Here is a 19,169-nt window from a genome sequence, read left to right on the forward strand (position 1 = left end):
TTAATCGTTACGGAATTCCCTAGAACCAAGGTCATTATTGCTAATATAAACTTAAATAAAAATTCCAGAGACATATGGATTTCTTTTAATAGTTAGTCTTATTTCTTTGCTTTTTATAGGGCATTTCTATAGAATTAATGTTCTATACATTAGCTCTGTAGTTGGTTTGTCTTAACACTTGATCCTGCTTAAAGTAAAGGTTTATTGGACCTAAAATAAGAAGTGAAGGAAAGCAAACAGAAAACAGGAAATCCTGAAAGGGCCTATTCTGTACCTGGAATTCTCAGAAAAATCATTATCCATGGGACTTACAATTTTATTTCTTTGGAAACCTGTCAAAATATTATAATGTTTATATTTAATGGTTGGATAATGTAACATTTAAAGAATAGAGAGTGAGATCTGGTTCCCATCCTGGACAAGGTTTTCTGTTTCTCAGTCTCTCATCTCTGCACATAGAAAAAAGTTTTTTTCAAGATTTTGTGAAATTCTAATTTCTTCAAGCTTAAGGAATATATACTGTATAGTCACCCACAAGCAAAGGATATTAGCAGAGCATATAATTTCATAGCTTCATTCCAAAGATACTCAGCATTATTTGCCTTAAAAGGAATTATCCACCCTAAAAGTGCAGAAACAAAGTGGATATGCAGAAAATGAACAGTTATTTAATGAGCATGTACTATGTGCAACTCACTGTAGATTCTCTGTATATCAACATTAGGCTGCTTCATCTAGAAGACAAGGCTCAACCAGATTAAGAGACAACTTGAGGATGTTGCATAGGTAACCTCTGCCCACAGCCTTTTGGGGTTACTATCTCACAGAGACAAATGTGTTGGTCCATGTGCCTCACATTTTACAAACCTACAACTTTCTTTTTACTAGATCCCTTCCCCATCTTGCCCAAGTTATACTACCAATAAATTTAAATATAACAACTCAATTAGCCTTGTAAGGTGCATCATCTAAAGATCTCACCCAGTAGCTTCCTACCTTAAGGTAGATTTTAGCAATAGACATGGACTGTGCCTGCTGCCTTATCTTCTTATTACCTGGCTGATCCCTTGGATGAGATAAGGAAGAATAACTGAAAGTTGATTGAGAATATTGTTGGTTGTTCATTTCTGACTATGAAGTTGCTATTTACCTTATAGTACACGCTGCTTAAGTGCATGTTTAATAATAGGTACTGTCCAGTGTCAGATATGAGAGGTGACCAGATTTATAAGGGTAGAGAGGATTAAAGTCATTGAGAGAGGTAACCTTAAAGATCATAAGTGTTTACTTCTCACATTTTATAAATGAGAAAGCTGAAATCCAGAGAAGTTAAGAGACACACAGACACAGAGGCTCACATATCTAAATAACAGCAGGGGCAGTATTCAAAACCAGGTCTCCTGTGTCCCAGGTCAGCATTCTACATGAGGTTCCTTCTCATTCCATAATGAATGAGAAGTCTCATATCAGAATGAGCAATTTAACATGTCGAGCCTTTAACAGAACCAAAGCACGTTTTCTCCTTAACAGAAGAATATGCACAAATTTGGGTTAATATTAGAACTATTAGTACCCTGAAGATGAAAATTATTAGCATAGTAGGGAATTAAGCTACACTAAATCTGATGAGTAATGAATTACTTTACATCTCTTTTTGGAGGTGGGACCTTACCCTGGGGATGGCCAGGTAATGGTAGGAGAAAGATGAATGGCAATGGATTTGGTGGTGATTTGGAAAAGAGAAAGAAATCCTACACCAAATGCAATTTCCTTAATAGGTGAGTGCCCTGGGAGGACCACAAAGTGCTTCTGGGGCAGTCCCCAATCTGGGATTGAGGGTACAACTTATTTTACATAGCAGATGCTTCATGAACATTTATTGAATAAATTAACATGCTAGTTCCTTTGTTTCTCCTGTCTAAGGTCAATGAATTCAACAGCTGCTTGTCCTCACCACCTCTGTGAATATAAACAATGGTTTCTAAAGGAGAGACTACCCCTTCATGAAATCATTTTTTAATAGGTTTAGCATGATTATCCTTTCTGGCTTCTGGTATCAAAATATTTGGGAGCAGAAAGGAATCCACCTTGTTGAATGATTTATGACAATTTGGGAAGGGAAAAAGAGAAGAAAATAGTATACTTAAATTCAAAATTCCACCTTTTAAAATTAATCTTAGTGGGTTGAAACGGGGAAGAAATATTTAGTTGTTGACTACATTCAGTCATGTCTTTCAATGGAGATGGAAAAATTTTAATTTTTCCAAATCAGCTCAGTCTTTTCAGCCAGATCAGATAGTCAGATAATTCAGAGGTGGAATAATTGTCCCTTCCTCCCTTGCCCCATACCCTGAAACAATACAGAAGCTGCCAACTCCCCACCTCTCCCTCCAGCTTACCAGGCTAATGCCCCTTTGCCTTCTGGAGTCATTCTCCTGCAGTTCAGCATGAGACTATGCCAGGGGCTAATAATTTCTCTCAGCACCATACCCATGACTTCTGCCCTTCCTTGGCAATTCCAAATGTGTGACAAACCTCTTCAGGCTTAGGCAAAACTGTACACAAAAGTGGTTTGAGTAGGAAGAAATACAGTGTACTTTTTTCCCCTTTCACTATAATTTTTTCAGAATTATATTCTGCAACAATGCCTCACTTCCTGTATTATTATTTTTGGAAAGGGTGGTTTCAATTTGTTTAGGTTTAAATATAAGAAAAAATTTTAAATTAAGACTTACTTTGAAAATTGCCAAGGTCAATATTTATGTATGTCGGGACCTTCCAGAGAAAGATAATAGTCAGAGACAACTGCTCATGATGAGACATCTGGAATAGAAAGACCTTTCATAAAATTCCTACTGAAAGATGACTATTGATGAAATACCTCTGACAAACAAAAACAAAAATTGCAATTTTTCGTGCAGTGTTATGACATAGTATGAACAAGCACAGTTGCAAATAAATGAAATATGTGGGCTTTTAAAAATAAAGTAATATTTTATGATGGGATATTCTATAGCTTCCTCCCCTACCGCCCCCCGTGACTGTTACAGTTTCTTTTTTTTCTTTTCTTTTCCTTTTTTTTCTTTTTTTTTTTTTGAGACGGAGTCTTACTCTGTCACCCAGGCTGAAGTACAATGGTACCATCTTGGCTCACTGCAACCTCCACCTCCTGGGTTCAAGTGATTCTCCTGCCTCAGTTTCCTGAGTTACTGGGATTACAGGCATGTGCCATCATACTCAGCTTATTTTTGTATTTTTAGTAGAGATGGGGTTTTGCCATTTTGGCCAGGCTGGTCTCGAACTCCTGACCTCAGGTGATCCACCTACCTCAGCCTCTCAAAGTGCTGGGATTACTAAGCGTGAGCCACTGCACCGGCAGACTGTTATAATTTCTGAGAAACAATTTAACTTGTGCTCCGTGCACAATGCTAGGCCTTGTTAGAGGTACAGGACTCAGGGGTTTCCTTGGACCCAAACCCAGAAAAGACACGTTGTACCCTTCCCTAAGGCTGATTGCACACAAGGTGAAATGGAGAGCAGAGCAGGACCCAGATGGCCCAGAGTAGTAGCAGAAAAGCTACTGGAACCAGAGCCAGGGACTTGGCTTATGGTCCTGGCTCTGAGACTAATTAGATCTTTGGGCAACGTTGCTGTGCTTCTCTTGGCCTCAGCTTTCTCATCTTTAAAATGAAGGGGCTGAATTGTAATCTCTGAAAGTCCATTCAGCTTAAATAGAATCGTGGTCTCTTCCTACAGGAATCTAGATTTTTTTGAAAACTTGCCTTTAGGAACTAGCTAGGCTATGTATTAGTGTTCTTAAGCTATTCATTCTCCATATTTGTGAAATGGTACAAAAAAATCCTGCTTACCTCACTGTGATGTCATGAAAACTAAAAAGAGCTGAACCCATGTGAGGTCTTTATTTCATTCCCTCGAAGAGGTCTGTGAATGATAGAATTAAAGTGCTAGCCTTCCCTAAGTTATGTATGTCTTGGTATACATTGAAGGTTCTTAGCTAAAGGAAAGAGATTCTGACAGTGGAATTCCAAGCATCAGCCAGAATTGGGTGGGAAAACCTGTCCTGCATTCTCACAAGCTCCGCAGATAGTCTTGATTGTTTTTAAACCCAGCCATTTAATCAAACCTCAAGGAGACTTTTCTATCGGAGCTTACAGACTTGTCCAAACTAAAAAGAATATCTAAACCTGGGGGAGGGGGATATGGGAGGGAGAATGAGTAAGTGAATGTTTTGTTAATGAATAAAGATCCCATATTTCATTCCTGAAAGCTCTCACTTTGCTTTAGGACCATCAGCAGAAGCACAGAGCTAGCTTAATAAGCTGTAGGATGTGAAAAAGTCACTGATAGGTCCAGGGACGTTCTCAGCTTAAAGAGACCCTGGGAAAGTGTCCAGTCCACCCCCAGCCCTACCTTGCAACCAGACAAATGAAGCTGTCTGCTAGAGAATCTGGAGATTCCCTTTCACATTTTCACAATGACAAAGTTGTGTATGGGAGTCCCCAGGAATCATTTATAACTGAAAGAAAAGGAAAAGCCACCTTCAAACTCTAGTTTTAATAAATCTGAGATCTTTGTGGAAACCCAAAGCAACTGCCTCATTTGGTTTTCCCAGAGAATATGAACAACAGATCAAACTAATCCAACCTAGTGGAAGAAGGGTCTATAGAGTTTGGGCTCATTTCTTAGTAATATTCAGCTGCAGCCACTTTCCTTCTGTTTAATTTCCACGTATCTTAGTGCTTGAATTCGTAATTCATACCCTTATTTTGAATTCCCGCTACCAATGGATTCCATAACGCCATTCATGTCAAACACCCTCCAAACAGTTCCAAGAAAAGGATTGAGTTAGAATTCTTTTCCCAACAGTCAGAGGGGCTATGGACCTGGTTTATATGAGTAGCATGTTCTCATAACCCCCAAATCCTTGACAGGCATTCCAGGGACATGGCCACTTCTGCCATGTAGCCACCATTTCAATCAGGCCTCCTCAAACAACTTACTCCTAATTTCTACAATATGTAGGTGGCAACTGTAGCCCAACGGGTGTCCGTAGATACAAACCAAAGCTTGCTAAAACCATGTCTGGAAAGCTGACAAATTTCCAGGCAATCTACCCTGAGTAGCAGACAGAAATAAAAGAGCTGGTAAGAAGAGAAACAGACATATAATATAACAGAGTTTCCTGAAATTCATTATACCAAACTTTCAGGATAGATCAAGGAATCGGACCTAATTCTGCCCTGATTATTTGGGGTATGTCATTATCAATGTTGCAGAAACATTTTTAAGCCACTGTCTATCAACAATTTGATGAAAGAAAAAAAAACTAACATTTCACGAGTAATGTTGAGTGCACAGTGATTTGAAAGAATCACTATTAGTAAACTAAACAGCACTCTAAATAAAGAAAATGACTGCTGTTAAGACATACTGTCTGAGAATTCTCAGGAAGAACACCACAACGCTAACTCTGCTGTATATAAGAAATTATTCAAGTATGCATTTGAGTAATTCTGCATTTTAATTTAACCCTTTGAAACATTAATCAAACCATGGCTAATTATAGGAATTAAGGAATTAAACGATGGAATCTTCTAAAAGATATTATTTAAAAGGCAGTTTATACAATTACTTGTATAGATGTTTGCTTTAAAGAGGAAAACAGTTCTACTGTAATGAAAAGGGTCTTAGAAAATTAAATTAACAAGGGGGGACCAGGCTGATATGAAACTAAATTAGCATCAAATGCAAATTACAGGGTACTTAATGGTAGAAACAGGTGCAGAGAAGAACCCTAAATGAGATAAATGAATAAAACATCCCTCTCCACAAATGTGGAAGCTGACACAAAGTCAATGATATGAATAATTCAGCAGCCTCCACACTGCTGTTGAGGTCAGCCTGCCTTGACCTTTGAAACAGGAAGTAAAATTCAGTTCAAATTTGAGTGACTAGAAATATAACAGTTATTTGTTTTTTATATTAAAAAACCTACAGAAATTTTTTAAAAATACAAATACAGGAAATATACAATAGAATTACAGTTTGAACTAAAGAGACATTATATAATCAAAGTAGTTGGTAAACAAACAAAATAATTAGATAAGATTTTACCCAAACCATATTTCAATATGGAAATCCTAAAAATAAAGATAATTAAAAACATATATATCAGTGCTCAGCTTATTAATGAAATTCCCTGTAAGAATAAATTTTTAAATCGTTATCCTTTCTTCAAAGTACTTTTTTGTGTTGCTGTCAATGTAAAAAAAAAAGGATGTCATAATTTTTAAAGCCACATATTCTTATTAGTAATGCAAAATAATTTCTCATATTTGTAAGATAAAATTTGGTTAAACTAGATTTTTAAAAATCTGTGTAAAGTTGCTATTTTTTAATCCTTCAATTCCTGATTGAATAAACATTGCATCCTCCAAAACTATTCACCTTAGAAAAATGCAACCTAGGTTCAAAAAACAAACCATTCTCATAACTGATTATCTACTGTGGTTTTATGTGTCTTTTATCCTTTTTTTTTCTTTTTTGCATGCTTCAGAAGTATTTTGTACAGTCAAGTAGTGAAAGTACTCTCCTCATCTCAAATTGAATTTGGTGCTGTTAGAGATTAACAGGGTATGACAACAAACCAATTTCTACAAGCTTAGAAAGACAGCAAAATATATATGGTATATCACCCTCGTTCTTATTTTACAGGATGGCATAAAAGATGTTTGATAATAGCAGTTATCTCTGCCCTCCAATTGGTTCTATTAAGGGGACCTACAGCTTCGCTATCTACCTTTCATCTGTCTACTGTGCTTGTCAGATAAAAGATTATGTTGAAAGATGAGCTTAATTTTATTTTCTAGATTTAGAGAGAGTTAAAGCTACACACACACACACACACACACACACACACACACACCCCTCAGCCATCTATGAGAGAGCGGTGGTAAACTAGGTCTATGATTATAATTACTGTAGGAAGAAGTTTGAGAAATGTTCCTTCCAAACCAGAGTGTTTAGTTGAGGCAAAATGAAAGATGCAGAGTGTGCTGGGTTTTTCTTAATTATTATTATTATTATTATCATATCTGCTAAATCACTCCTCACTCGACATTTAATACAGGGTGATAGACCAAACACTGCTGATTTGGGGTTTGCCATAATGACTGACCTGAGCAAAAGCTTTGTGTACAAAGTGGCTCCCCATTAAATAAGGGCTCTGTGGAACCAGCTGGTTCTCATTTTGAAACAACCGGTTTCTCTATCCCCAAGTGCTAAAGAAAATAATCCCTGCAATCTATGACTGCACACTTTCACAGAGGCAGCAACGAGAATTTGATTGTGGAGATAATTAAAGTCATTCCTGGAACTTCCAAGAAAAAAAAAAAGGTGGAACGAGGTGGGGTAGAAAGAAAGAATAGTCAATGATAGTGTTTAAAATTAAACTATGACAAATCATTTTGAGAGGAGAGGAGGGAGGAGGAGCCCCCGCCCTTTATGGAATTCAGTTGAAACAGCTCTGTTTTCTTCTCTGCTCGGTTGCTCCAGAGGGAGGTCCGAGATGCGATTAGTCAGGGCCACAGCCCCTAGTGTCCGGCTCGGAAGCCGAAGAATCGAAACATGGCTCAAGAAGCTACTTATCACTAATGACACATCACAATGAGAATTTTTTTTTTTTTATGTTCCAATCTTAAATAAAATAGCCACGGAGGAATCTAACTGGACTCTTCAACCAACATTCTTTCCTAGCTGATCTGAAATGCTCAGGTTAGTTTAATATAATATTAAGAAAAAAAAAAGAGTGTATCAGACATTCAGAGACACTCATCTTTCAATCTGGAGGAGAGCCTATTCCCTTATTATTTTTTGAATGCTACATTGTTCTACGATAAGAATCCATGCTCAAATAGCCTGAATGACATTCAGCTGAACCTACGTTCCCTGCCTGCCTACATTATTTCATAAGCTTTTGGAAAAAACTAAACTAAAATACGTGTAATCTTTCTGTCTGTGCTATCTGCCTTTAACAGGAAGAAGAGATGGGCTCAATGAGGACGACTCAGGGCCTCTCAATTAACCTGATTAGTTCAGCACATTGCTCTCATGAATGACACCTTATCTTAAAATAAGGGAGAACTTCCTTCCTCGAGTAGACACAGGAGCCCCCTAAAGCCACAAAGATGCAGTCTATCAAATGTGAGGGCCTCTGCTTCTCCTCCCTCTTCCCAGCTCACAGGTCAGAGACACTGGCAGGCCAGGCGACTGATTGGATTTTGTGTCCTAAGGACAGAAGGCAAGCTCCCCGTCTGCCCAGGTGGCCTTGGAGAAGGCTGGGGAAAGGGATGCCCTGTGGGCAACTTCAAGCCCCTTCTTTCAGAGTCAACCAGGCACATGATGGGATTGGGGGTGGGGGACATGATTGGGGAGGGGGGAGGGAGAGAAAGAGAATTAATTAACCCTTCAATCTCCAGAGTACCATGTCAATGCTATACCTGCCTGAAAGAAAAACTGGTGAATTCTGAAGTCTTCTAATAGTATATAAAACAAAGGCACTGCTTGCACATAGGTCCTTCTGACACTGATTTCACATTTGACATAATAGAGGATGGCTGAAGTTTTGCCCTGCAAAAGATGGAGCCTTCCCCCAAACTCTCTGAAATCTGATGATTTGCAAAGGATGCCACATATATGTGTTTTTAAAAAATAAAAAATTCCCATTATCATGTATAATACACATAGTTAATAAAATATATTCTTGAAAATATGCTTTGTGAGAATGTCAACAGCAGAGATTTTCACTTGTCTGCTCCATGATTTACTTGATCAATTAAACAGTTAGGCAATGAGGAGATTTGCGTGGTAATCATGTGAAGATTAACATTTTTAAGTGCAACAAATTTAATATTTTATCTTACATTTTCTGTTCCTCATCATTCTTTAATGGCAGTGCCATTTCACTTTACTGTGTAGTTATAACAAGCCTGTCTTTAGACAGAGAGATGAGACCACCAGATACAACAACTGCATTTCTAGTTCCTGTCATTCTTTCCTTTCACAAAAACAAACCCCAAGCATCTAGTATGCAGGAGGGAGGCACTGTGCTGAGCATAGTCGCTGCCCTCTTAGCTTACAACCTACCCTCAAAAGAGCTCGTCTACCTGCCTGTGCTCAGCAATACCACAAACAGCTAAAATTAGAATTCCATAGTTGGAAAGAGTCTTAGAGATCTCTTCCTTCAGTCTTAACCAATGTGTAGACTGTCTCAGAAGAGCACAATAAGGCCACAGAGTTTGCCCAAGTTCGATACCTCTGGGTATGAGCTAAAAGGCGACTTTAACCCGAGGATATTTCTCTTCTGATCCCAGTCTAAAATGGCATTCTTCTATTTTTAAAACATATATATCAATATATTATTTGTTTATACTTGCCATTACTATTCTAACTATTCTGGGGGAACTGGGGGCAGAGATCAACACTGAGACACTGAGAAAGCTCCATGAAGCCCGGAACTATGTTGATCTTTTTCACTGTTATACCCCCAACCCTAAAAACAGTGCATGACATATAATAGAGACTTAACAAATATTTGTGGAAACAAAACAATGAGTGAGTCTTCATCTAAGGAGATTTAGCTACCGTGATGAACTTCAGTAAGGTAATTGTGCTCAAAAGAAAGTCCCATGGCAACAATCACATTAAGAATGAAAATCCACATGGAATATATGATGCTCAAATTGCAAGAGCTACCTGATTTTAAGCACCTGATATGTGCCAAGCCCAGTGCTAGGTGTTGTAATCCTCACAACGCTTCAAAATGGAAGTGACTTTTCCCATTTTGAAGATGAGAAAACTAATTCCCCTGAGGCTCAGCTACTAATAAGTAGCTGTGGAGAAACTGGATCCCTTAGCCAATGCACTCCAAAATCTATGCCTTTGCCATCATACTGTGCCTCCTCCCAGATTTCTCTATGGATTACTGATGTTTTTCTCAAGGAAATACACAATCAAGTTAAATGAGGACATAAGAACTCAAACATTGCTCCAGCAATGAGTACAATAAACAGTGACATATATGTATATATATGTGTGTGTATATATGTATGTGTGTGTGTGTGTGTGTGTGTGTATAAAATCCTGAAAGTTAATTGTGACATCAACTAAGAAAGCTGGCTTGGTAAATAGGTTTAGAGTAATACATGAAAAGGAGCTGTGAATAGCAAGAAAAATGAAATAAAAGAGACATTATGAAATACTGAAAACTGTTTTTAGCTGAGCAATTGAGAAAAGGGAAAAATCAGTCTGGGAGATAGGAGATGTGGAGTTTCTAATCACTTGTTTTGTCACCAATAAAGTGGACAGTTCCTTAGGCTGTGTGCCTCAGTTTACAGATCTGTCAAATGGAGTCAATTTGTGCAGAGAATTTTCTGAGATGGTATACCCTGAAGTGCTCTAAAATGCTGGAAGTGCCATTTAGATGTAAGCTACTATTAAACTCACAGTGATCAGGGGTTTTGCTTGCTTTGTTCTAAGGTGCTTATAGACCAGGATTCAGATGCCGGTCTTTATGAGCCAGATCAGGGCACTCTCATTTCTACAGCTACAGGAAGAACAACTCAGTTTTTAAAACCATATTCTGAGACATATCCCATATATCTGACATTAGAATCTGGCTTTAGGAAAACAACAAGACTGTGTAGAGAAACACGTGTTTTCAACACTGTTGGTAACAGCTTCAAAGACAACCAGGTGAACTCTTAACCAACTTTCTTTTCTAAAGAACTTTTTTAAAAATGAAAAAGAGACTGCTCTCTTTTCATGTTTTTTTTTGGGGGGGGTCTCTGTAGTGTGTGTGTGTGTGTGTGTGTGTGTGTGTGTGTGTAGTGTGTAGCCAAACCTGATGTGGGTCCATAGTTCTTCAAACTAACTTTCCATCCTGTAAGGGGACTTCAGCCAATAGTATACTCAAGACTATTAAAAGTGATATTTTCAGATATTACTAAGAGATCAGAATACTTATGAATGAGAAGCACATTAAAAACAGGTGGGGAAAATCTCAGTAGCTTACCTCTAGAAAACAATAAATAATTGCCAGCAGCATGACTGTCTGATATTCAGGTGGAATAAAAAAGAGCTTTAGTCAAATCATGGTTGCTTCAGGAAGTTGGAGGAGGGAACAACCTTTTGACCATTAGAAAAGTTACCCAGCTGGGCTCCTGACTCCTCGGCATGCACCAGCAGAGTCTAAGTCGTGTGCACCACCCGGCACAGGCGGAGAATTCACAGCACTGGCAGGGAGCAGCACCACATGAAAAAGCAGCAGCTGATGTCTTGAAACAAAATATCCTATCATTTTGCTTTGATAATTTTCAATTCATCGATTAAAAAAGAAAAGAAAAAAAGTTATTTCAGCCTTGAAGACGTCGTGTCCTGAGCCCCAGTGTTCACACCCTACAGAAGGGCTCTTCCTACCCACACATGGTATCAATATTTAGTCAATTGAGCAGCAAATGAGCAAAAAAGTTCTTGAGGGATTCTTGATATTGATTAAAAGGGCATAAAAAAAAAACACCACAACCTTTACATGAACCAAAATTTGAGAATGTTGCCAAAGCCCCATAAAATATGTATAATAGTGACAGTGTCCAGATTAAAAATGTACGTGGACAACTTGATTACTATTTTCTGTTTTTTTCCCTGCCCTGGCTCTGAAAGTGTTAAAGAAAACAATAAAAGAACAAGTGAGTGTACAGGGTAGGATTTACTGGCATTTACTTTTAATCTATGGCCCTTCACTCTGTAGCTTATCGGGCCTCTGTCAGTCCTTTTTCCCCCTTTATATTTCACGAGGAGCCCCCCATGCTGCTACTGAGAGACAGAGCCCAAGTGTCTATGAGCTTTTTGTCAGGTAAAAAGAGAAGAAAAAGGAAAGGAACAAGAGGAAAAGCAAAGCTAAGAGGCATCTATTAGATGTCACTAGGCTTTTGTATTCATGTCAATGATTCAGGATTAGAGTATTTGAAATAATCTTATTGAGAGGAATCAAAAGGCCCACCGAGTGAGAGGCTGCTCTGTAGCATATGGCAAAGGCACGAACAATATCTTATTAAAGATGTGTTGGCTAACACCATTACTTTATATTATATTACAAAACTATTGTGCCTTAAACAGTTAGCAGGACGGTATAGTTACCGAGTGCCATTTTGGAGGTTATTGTGTAGGATTGAGCTATATAATTTGCCAGCTTGTCTAGTTCAGTCATTACAAGTAGGGTTTAGGGCATGTTTGCAACAGGAACGAAGCACTTCACTTTCAAAAATAGAAATTCCCAAAGCACATAGAAGACCACTCTGTTCTCACTGAAAGTAGAGTACACATTTCATAGATGGAACAGGCCAATGGCCTGTTCTTCTCCAGAATCGGTTTAATTAAGTTTGTACCATTTAACATAAGTGACACCCCCTGCCCCACCCATGAAAATGTAACAAAGATTTTTTTTTTTTTTTTTTCTGACTCCCCTCCCTTTTAGGAATACATATACACACTCACACACACACACACACACACACACACACACACACAGTCAGCTTCACACTTTAGCAGGATTAGGGCAATTAAAATTCTATTATAAGTACTGTAACGTTAAAACCTTCATCTGCTTCTGGACAAAGACTTATAACTGGAGAAATAGTTTGTAAGGGAGATTTTTCCTCATCTACTCACACCTTTAAAGGCAGGGAGCAATGAAAGACAAATCTGTACTGTTCACCATATTTCATTGATTGCAATAGGGGTATTGAGGTCACTTTTATATTGTCCTGGACAGTATGTAGTTACACGGTTTGTAAAGAGAGGAATGGGATCGGGGGCTGTGAGAAGGAAGAATTAGTGGTCTATTTCAGATAACATCTCATGCAAATTAAAGTGACCAAAATACCATCTCTTTATGTAGGAACCTCTAAATGGAGTTTTTAAAATCTGGTCAATTTTTATTAGAGAGTTAACCGGGCGCTGGCAGTAGAGGGAAATGAGGAAATGAGGGGAATTTATCAATGGAGAGTTACACTTGGAGAGAGTTTTTTCCCCCATTCTAAGCAGCTTATTTTAGGAAAGTAAAAGCATGTTTAATGATATATTCTCATCGCAAAATGATTGTGCATAGTTGCTAACGGGACACACAGGGGACTTTGAACTGCTTTTCTGTATTTTTCCAGAACTGTTACAAAAGCAAACTTATGATGACGTGGGATTAAAAACCTACACCACGGGCTGACACCCAGGCCATGCTACACATACACACTACCGATTCTCTGAAGCTCCGTTAAATACATTTCTTGGAAGTTGCTGCCATTATTTCCTTTACAGGAAAACCACTGTTGTTCATTATACAGTGTCTGCAATAGTATTATACCATGTAAAAGTACTTTGCATTATGATACATTATCAGCATATTTGAAATGCATTTTAATGTACTCTGGTTGTGTATTTGGGAATAGCTGATAGCGAATGGAATATAGACTGTTATTAGCTTATTGTATTAGTTATTTTCTTATCACAGTAGCAAACTGCACACAAATGTATGGGGCTCATCTCATATTCAGAACGGTATTATCTGATATGTGATAAAATTTAGAATGATACTCATTCACATAAGTCTCATTGCTAATAATCACATATGAATTCCCACTGAGAAGACAAATGTTTAAACACACTAGGGTTAATAAACAGTCTTAAATTCATGCTCAGTGTCAATGCTGGCTTTTCACTTTTGAAAAAATGCAAACCTCTCAAACCAACCAAAAACACAATAATTTTTCTGCCTAGGGCAATTTTAGAGAGTGAATTCCTCCTCCTTTTATTTTAACCAAGCAGTCAAGGTTACAAAATCAGGTGGTATAAAAGGTTTATCAGAACGCTGAGAAACGCATTTACACCTCTGGTTCTTCATGCCCCAGACAGCCATTTGTGTACAGTGCAGAATGATTATGCATTGATGGTGGTTGGTCCTTCTGAAAACTGGATGGAGACCAAAATGATAAGAGTTGAAAGGGCATTGAAATGAAATCATGAAGCTGACTAAAACCCTCATTTGCAACTTTAATACAAGTATATATTTATGTTCATGTTAATGGAGGACTTTATGTGGATGACAAAAAATAAATAAATATTGGAATTTACCTCTGATTATAAAAGACAGAAGAAAGCCATTGATTGTTGAAAGGCCCAAATGCCTCTACAATCCTTGGCAAATATATACCACGCCCGACCCAATGGTAGAAAGTATGTGGGTGGATGGGTGGATGGATGGATGGATGGATGGATAGTTAGATAGATCTCTTCTAATTCTAAAGTTTTTATATTGTTTTCCTATTATACATATGGGCATATATGTTATATAAATACATTGGGGTCAATTTAATGAAGAAAATTAGCTTGTTAATAAGCCAACACTGCACTTTTCTGAAAAGTCTTACCACAGAATTTATACCTCTTAGAAAAAGAATGAATCTTCAATAAACTTGTTTATCCAAGCAACCCTAACGTGGCTAAGCTTTTCTGTTCATGTGATGTACATCATATAAAATCAACAGGCAAACGGGCATTCTAATATTTTCATTACTGAACATTCTATTTCAGATAATCATAAAACAAACCCAATTAGTGTTACCTAAATGGAAGTGATCTAGATGTGGAAGATCTTTAGACAAATCTGGAAAAAACAAATATAGGCATTTTTTTTTCCTTTATAGGAGACCCTTAGATAAGTGTGACCTGAAGTAATTCCAAACAGACTAGGTTTTTCATTTTACAAAATTTGTGTATTTTTTTATGTCACATGTCAAGGCCTAAATCCCATAGCTATACATATAGATATAGGAATTCTTAAAAATGTGGGAAAAAGGCATGGTAATTCTGTTAACATTACAATAAACAAACTCAAAATTCCTAGAGGTACATAAGTTGACAGGCTTTTAACATCCACATTGTAATTATCGGTTTTGAGGAACCCAAACTTGTAGGTTACTGGAGCTACATTATATCCTTAAAAAACTAGGTCTAAGTTCACACCAATAGGAGAACATAATTTGAGATGGAATTTTATCCTTTAGTATTTCTATCTACTAAAGAAAAAAAAAAATCCACTTGTTAACAGGTAAGGATTCATTGCATAAGGAATGACACTCACATTGTCACCCTTACTTAATGGTTCATTTCAGCAATCACACTAATTCAAAATTGAAAAAAACAAACAAACAAACATCAAGCTGCCCCGGATCCCGCCCCACTGCAAATAAGCAACAGAAATCTAGCCAGAAACTTCAGGAGTCTGTGTGAAAAGAAACCTCTAGCATACTTTGGAGAAAGAAATGTTTTTATAAGACTATCTGTATTCATCCATGTCATTGCTCAGAGATAGTTTAGGAAAATAAAGACTTTTGGGAAGCAAATCAAAAATGACTGGTCATCCTAACTAGATATGGAATAACAGTCTGTATACTTAATATATTCAGTTTCAACATTTATTAAAAAGTTTCCATATAGAAAGTGAAAGATTTTTTAATAGATGCAGAAAAACTGGGTTCCCAATTCAGACTACCCTATGTGACTTTTGTCATTATCATCTTTTCTGATTCTTACAAAGTAAACCTAATTAAGAACCTCCCTCATTAGTCTTCCAGAAAAATTAGCACAACTTATGCTAATTACTCCTGCAAAATTTAATAAACTCGTTGAAATGGGAATAGTCTAATGAGGTTTTATTTATTGAACTAAGATAACTCCAAGAAAAAAGGTTAGGACACAAGTATATCCAATGTGGTAATAAAACTCCTATTTATTCGATTTCTAAACATGAAGTTTATTGCAACCCTTTTAAATTGAAATACTAGTTACTGTGTGAATATGTTAAATCAATCTCCACCTTAATTCAATAACTGGAAGTCATTTTTTGCTTTTTACTTTAACAATAATTACCACACATAGCCCTTTACCTCAAAAATAATGAAATCTGCTGTTATTAGTTCCTGGTCATTTGCTATTGAACATAACACATTTGACTTTTCCCATGTCTACGCAGCTCAAATATCTGGATCACTGAGTGCAGGCTGGGTTATGTGCTTCTTAATCAAGCTATTTGGCATTACACAGAAATGTAACCTGGCATTCAACTCCAGATGTGCGCTTCCTACATTTACAGCATTTTTTCTATAAACTTTTCTGAAGTGACTTGACAAATTGTCATGATTGTAAAAAGAATTGGGGTCATATTTTTCTTAGTCTGTGCATGCCATAAGGATGAAGTATAATAGAAGCCCCTTTTCTAAATCACAGTTTGCAACTGCTGATTTTGTTAATTCTACTTTTTTGATAGGATATGCCAGGCTGATGTCCCAAAGTCACTGGTAGCAAATAATTTTTTAACACAGAAATAGCTTGCCCTACACGATTGTACTATGACCAGAAAGCCTCTTCTCTTTACCCTATAAATAGTTTTCCTGAATAACCACTGCTAAAAGTCTTTTGACTGATAAAAATAGCAGTGTTCTCCCAAATTCCGAAGGACGAGCAAAGAGAGCTAAAAATTATTGGTGCTCAAAAGTTAACTGCGTGTTAAAACTATGCTAAATCCTAATGCAAGAATTGCCTGTACTCTCAGCTCTGTAATTGCATATAGTATGCATCTTTTGAAAACAGTTACTATTGCTACTGAATGCAGGCCTCAAAGCCTATTTTTACAAAATATTCAGCGATTCGCATCCATAAATCCGAAAGCAAATCAAACCCTAAGCACGTAACACAGATATTATGCAATCAGTAATATAGAATCAAATTGGAAACTATGAAATTCAAACACAGTTGCCTTCATTTTTTCTCCTTTGCAGCAATATTATGGAATTGAAAAATCTTTTCTATTTTGCCCTTTCTTGCATAAGTTCTTTTCTTGTTGTTATTCTCTTCTCTCATTGTTAAAAATGGAAGTTTCACATATCAGCACAGACAGGACTGGAGCTTTTAAAACCTTTGGCAGCCTGAAGGACAAATAAATTCTGAAAACTCAGATGCAAATAAAAATAGCTAAATGGGGTTTTGCATATCAACTGGCATCACTGCATGAAAAGATAGTTCATCAGAGACAATGGCAACAGCCAGCGAATAAACATATGCTGTGGGGCTTTGCACATACACTGAGTTTCAGCTGTTTTTAAAGTACTCCTATCTGAAGAGACCAAGATTGGATACACACTGTTTTCTACTTTGTCAAACCAAAGGGGGGAAAAAAATAAAAAGGATAAATGTCATGAGTAATATCTCTGAAGCCACCAACAGCATAAAGTGCATACTTATTTTGCCTAAATTGTTTGAACTACCCCAGCCAAGAAAAGGTTTTAAGTACCCTTCTGGGACAGATGCAAGGCGGCAACAATAGAAGCCACACTAATGCAATCCAGGTAACACAATCCTGTTTCAAAAACAGGGGCCAGGCTAATTACAGTGCTGCTGAGTCAAGTTTCTTATGCCATCGCAACCCACAGGAACAGGTCAAAATCAAATGTTATTCAAACCACAGTCATATCAACCTTCTATATCAGAGTCACAGCTTCAAACCAAATGAAGAACTTAAAAGCTTAACCCATTCACAAGCAAAAAAAAAAAGTGTTTCCATTGAGGGTGGCAAGGTAAGGCTCTTGTCATCATCTAAACCAAAAGGAACTGCATGGCAGAACAAAATGTTTATAGTTTCAAAGTTTTGGGGACTATTTGGGCTGGTCCTTTGATCAGTACACTTTCTTTTCAACAGAGGAGTAAGAAAAATGCTTAAAATAACAAGTGATATTTTGGATAGGTAAATTTAAATAAAACAAACCAGCATAAAGGTTAAATTTACTTGTGACCTTATTCATTTGGAGATTTATGTTCAATCACAGAAAAAGCCATTATATGAACAATGTATCTGCTTTTGTAGATAAACATGTTATCCTAATTCTATAGGTAGCACACACATCGTATGTCAAACTTTCTCATCTTTTAACTTTGAATCAAATATGCTAATACTTTTATATGGAGCAAAGATATATATATATTAGTGAATATTAGTGAGGAATATTTAGTTAAAATATCTGATTGAAATGTAACCTTTATAAAGCTACTTGGCAATCAATTGGGTTCAAGCCTGAAGACTCACATAAGCCAAAATCAACAATCAATCTTTTGGCATAAATTATGATGAAGCAAAGTAAACATCTTGTTTTCTGTTGTTGTTGTTGTTAACTGAGAAATGATAAAATGAGTCCAAAAAAGGTAGAAAAAAAGATTTTTTTTCTTTTGTTGTTATTGTTGTCAAAAATCAATATTGCTGAAACCCAAAAAGAAACTTTTGTTCAACCATTGATTTCCTCAATGAGGGATCGGTCAGTCTTATTGGCAAGACTCTTTTTCCAGCTAGTACAAGATGCTAGCTCTTTTCCTAGCTGACAATTGACAGTATCTATAAACCTTCTAGGCCATCTAACTCTCAATGAGTAATGCTAGGTAACAAATGGTTTATCATACATGTTACCATACAATGAATTTCAATAATTAAAATGTAAAATGAATATTTGGAATGCGACTTTGCATAATGCGTGCACACTGATTTGAAATTGCACCGAACAACTAAAACAGATTTATTGTTCTACAGTGATTTACTTGGTCATGTCAGATTAGTAATATGGATCTGTTTAAAAACACAATAATTAAGACAAGCAGGATAAATTAATCAACTTACAATATAGTCTCATACTGCAATCAAACCCAGCAAATAACAGTAGAAAATCTTGGTTCACAGATCTCTTTAAACTGCTTTTATGCATAAATAAAACCTTAAAATGTAGATGGATTATGTCCAACAGAACTACTGTAGCTAAAAGTGATAATGATTCAAACATTTTTCAAATAAAAGTTAAATATTTATAAGCACCCAACCACATTTCATAAATCACAAACTATTATTATTTTATTTCTGAAGCTTCCTGGCACAGCACGAGGATTGAGCCACAGAAAGTCAGGAAAGAAAAAATATATTCCTTTAGGAGCATGAATCAGGCAAAAACCGGAGCAATCCAAGGAACAGGCCTCTAAAAGAACATTCCATATGGCTTTCCCAG

At 36.8% G+C, this 19,169-nt stretch overlaps 1 protein-coding gene across 1 annotated transcript in view; it reads right to left on the minus strand.

Moving 5' to 3' along the window:
* EBF1 (early B-cell factor 1) overlaps positions 1–19,169 on the minus strand; it is a 403,442-nt gene that overhangs the window by 360,042 nt on the left and 24,231 nt on the right. The window lies entirely within an intron of this gene.

This window comes from Colobus angolensis, unplaced genomic scaffold (genome assembly GCF_000951035.1).
Source record: "Colobus angolensis palliatus isolate OR3802 unplaced genomic scaffold, Cang.pa_1.0 Scaffold27, whole genome shotgun sequence".
Taxonomy (NCBI): Eukaryota; Metazoa; Chordata; class Mammalia; order Primates; family Cercopithecidae; genus Colobus; species Colobus angolensis.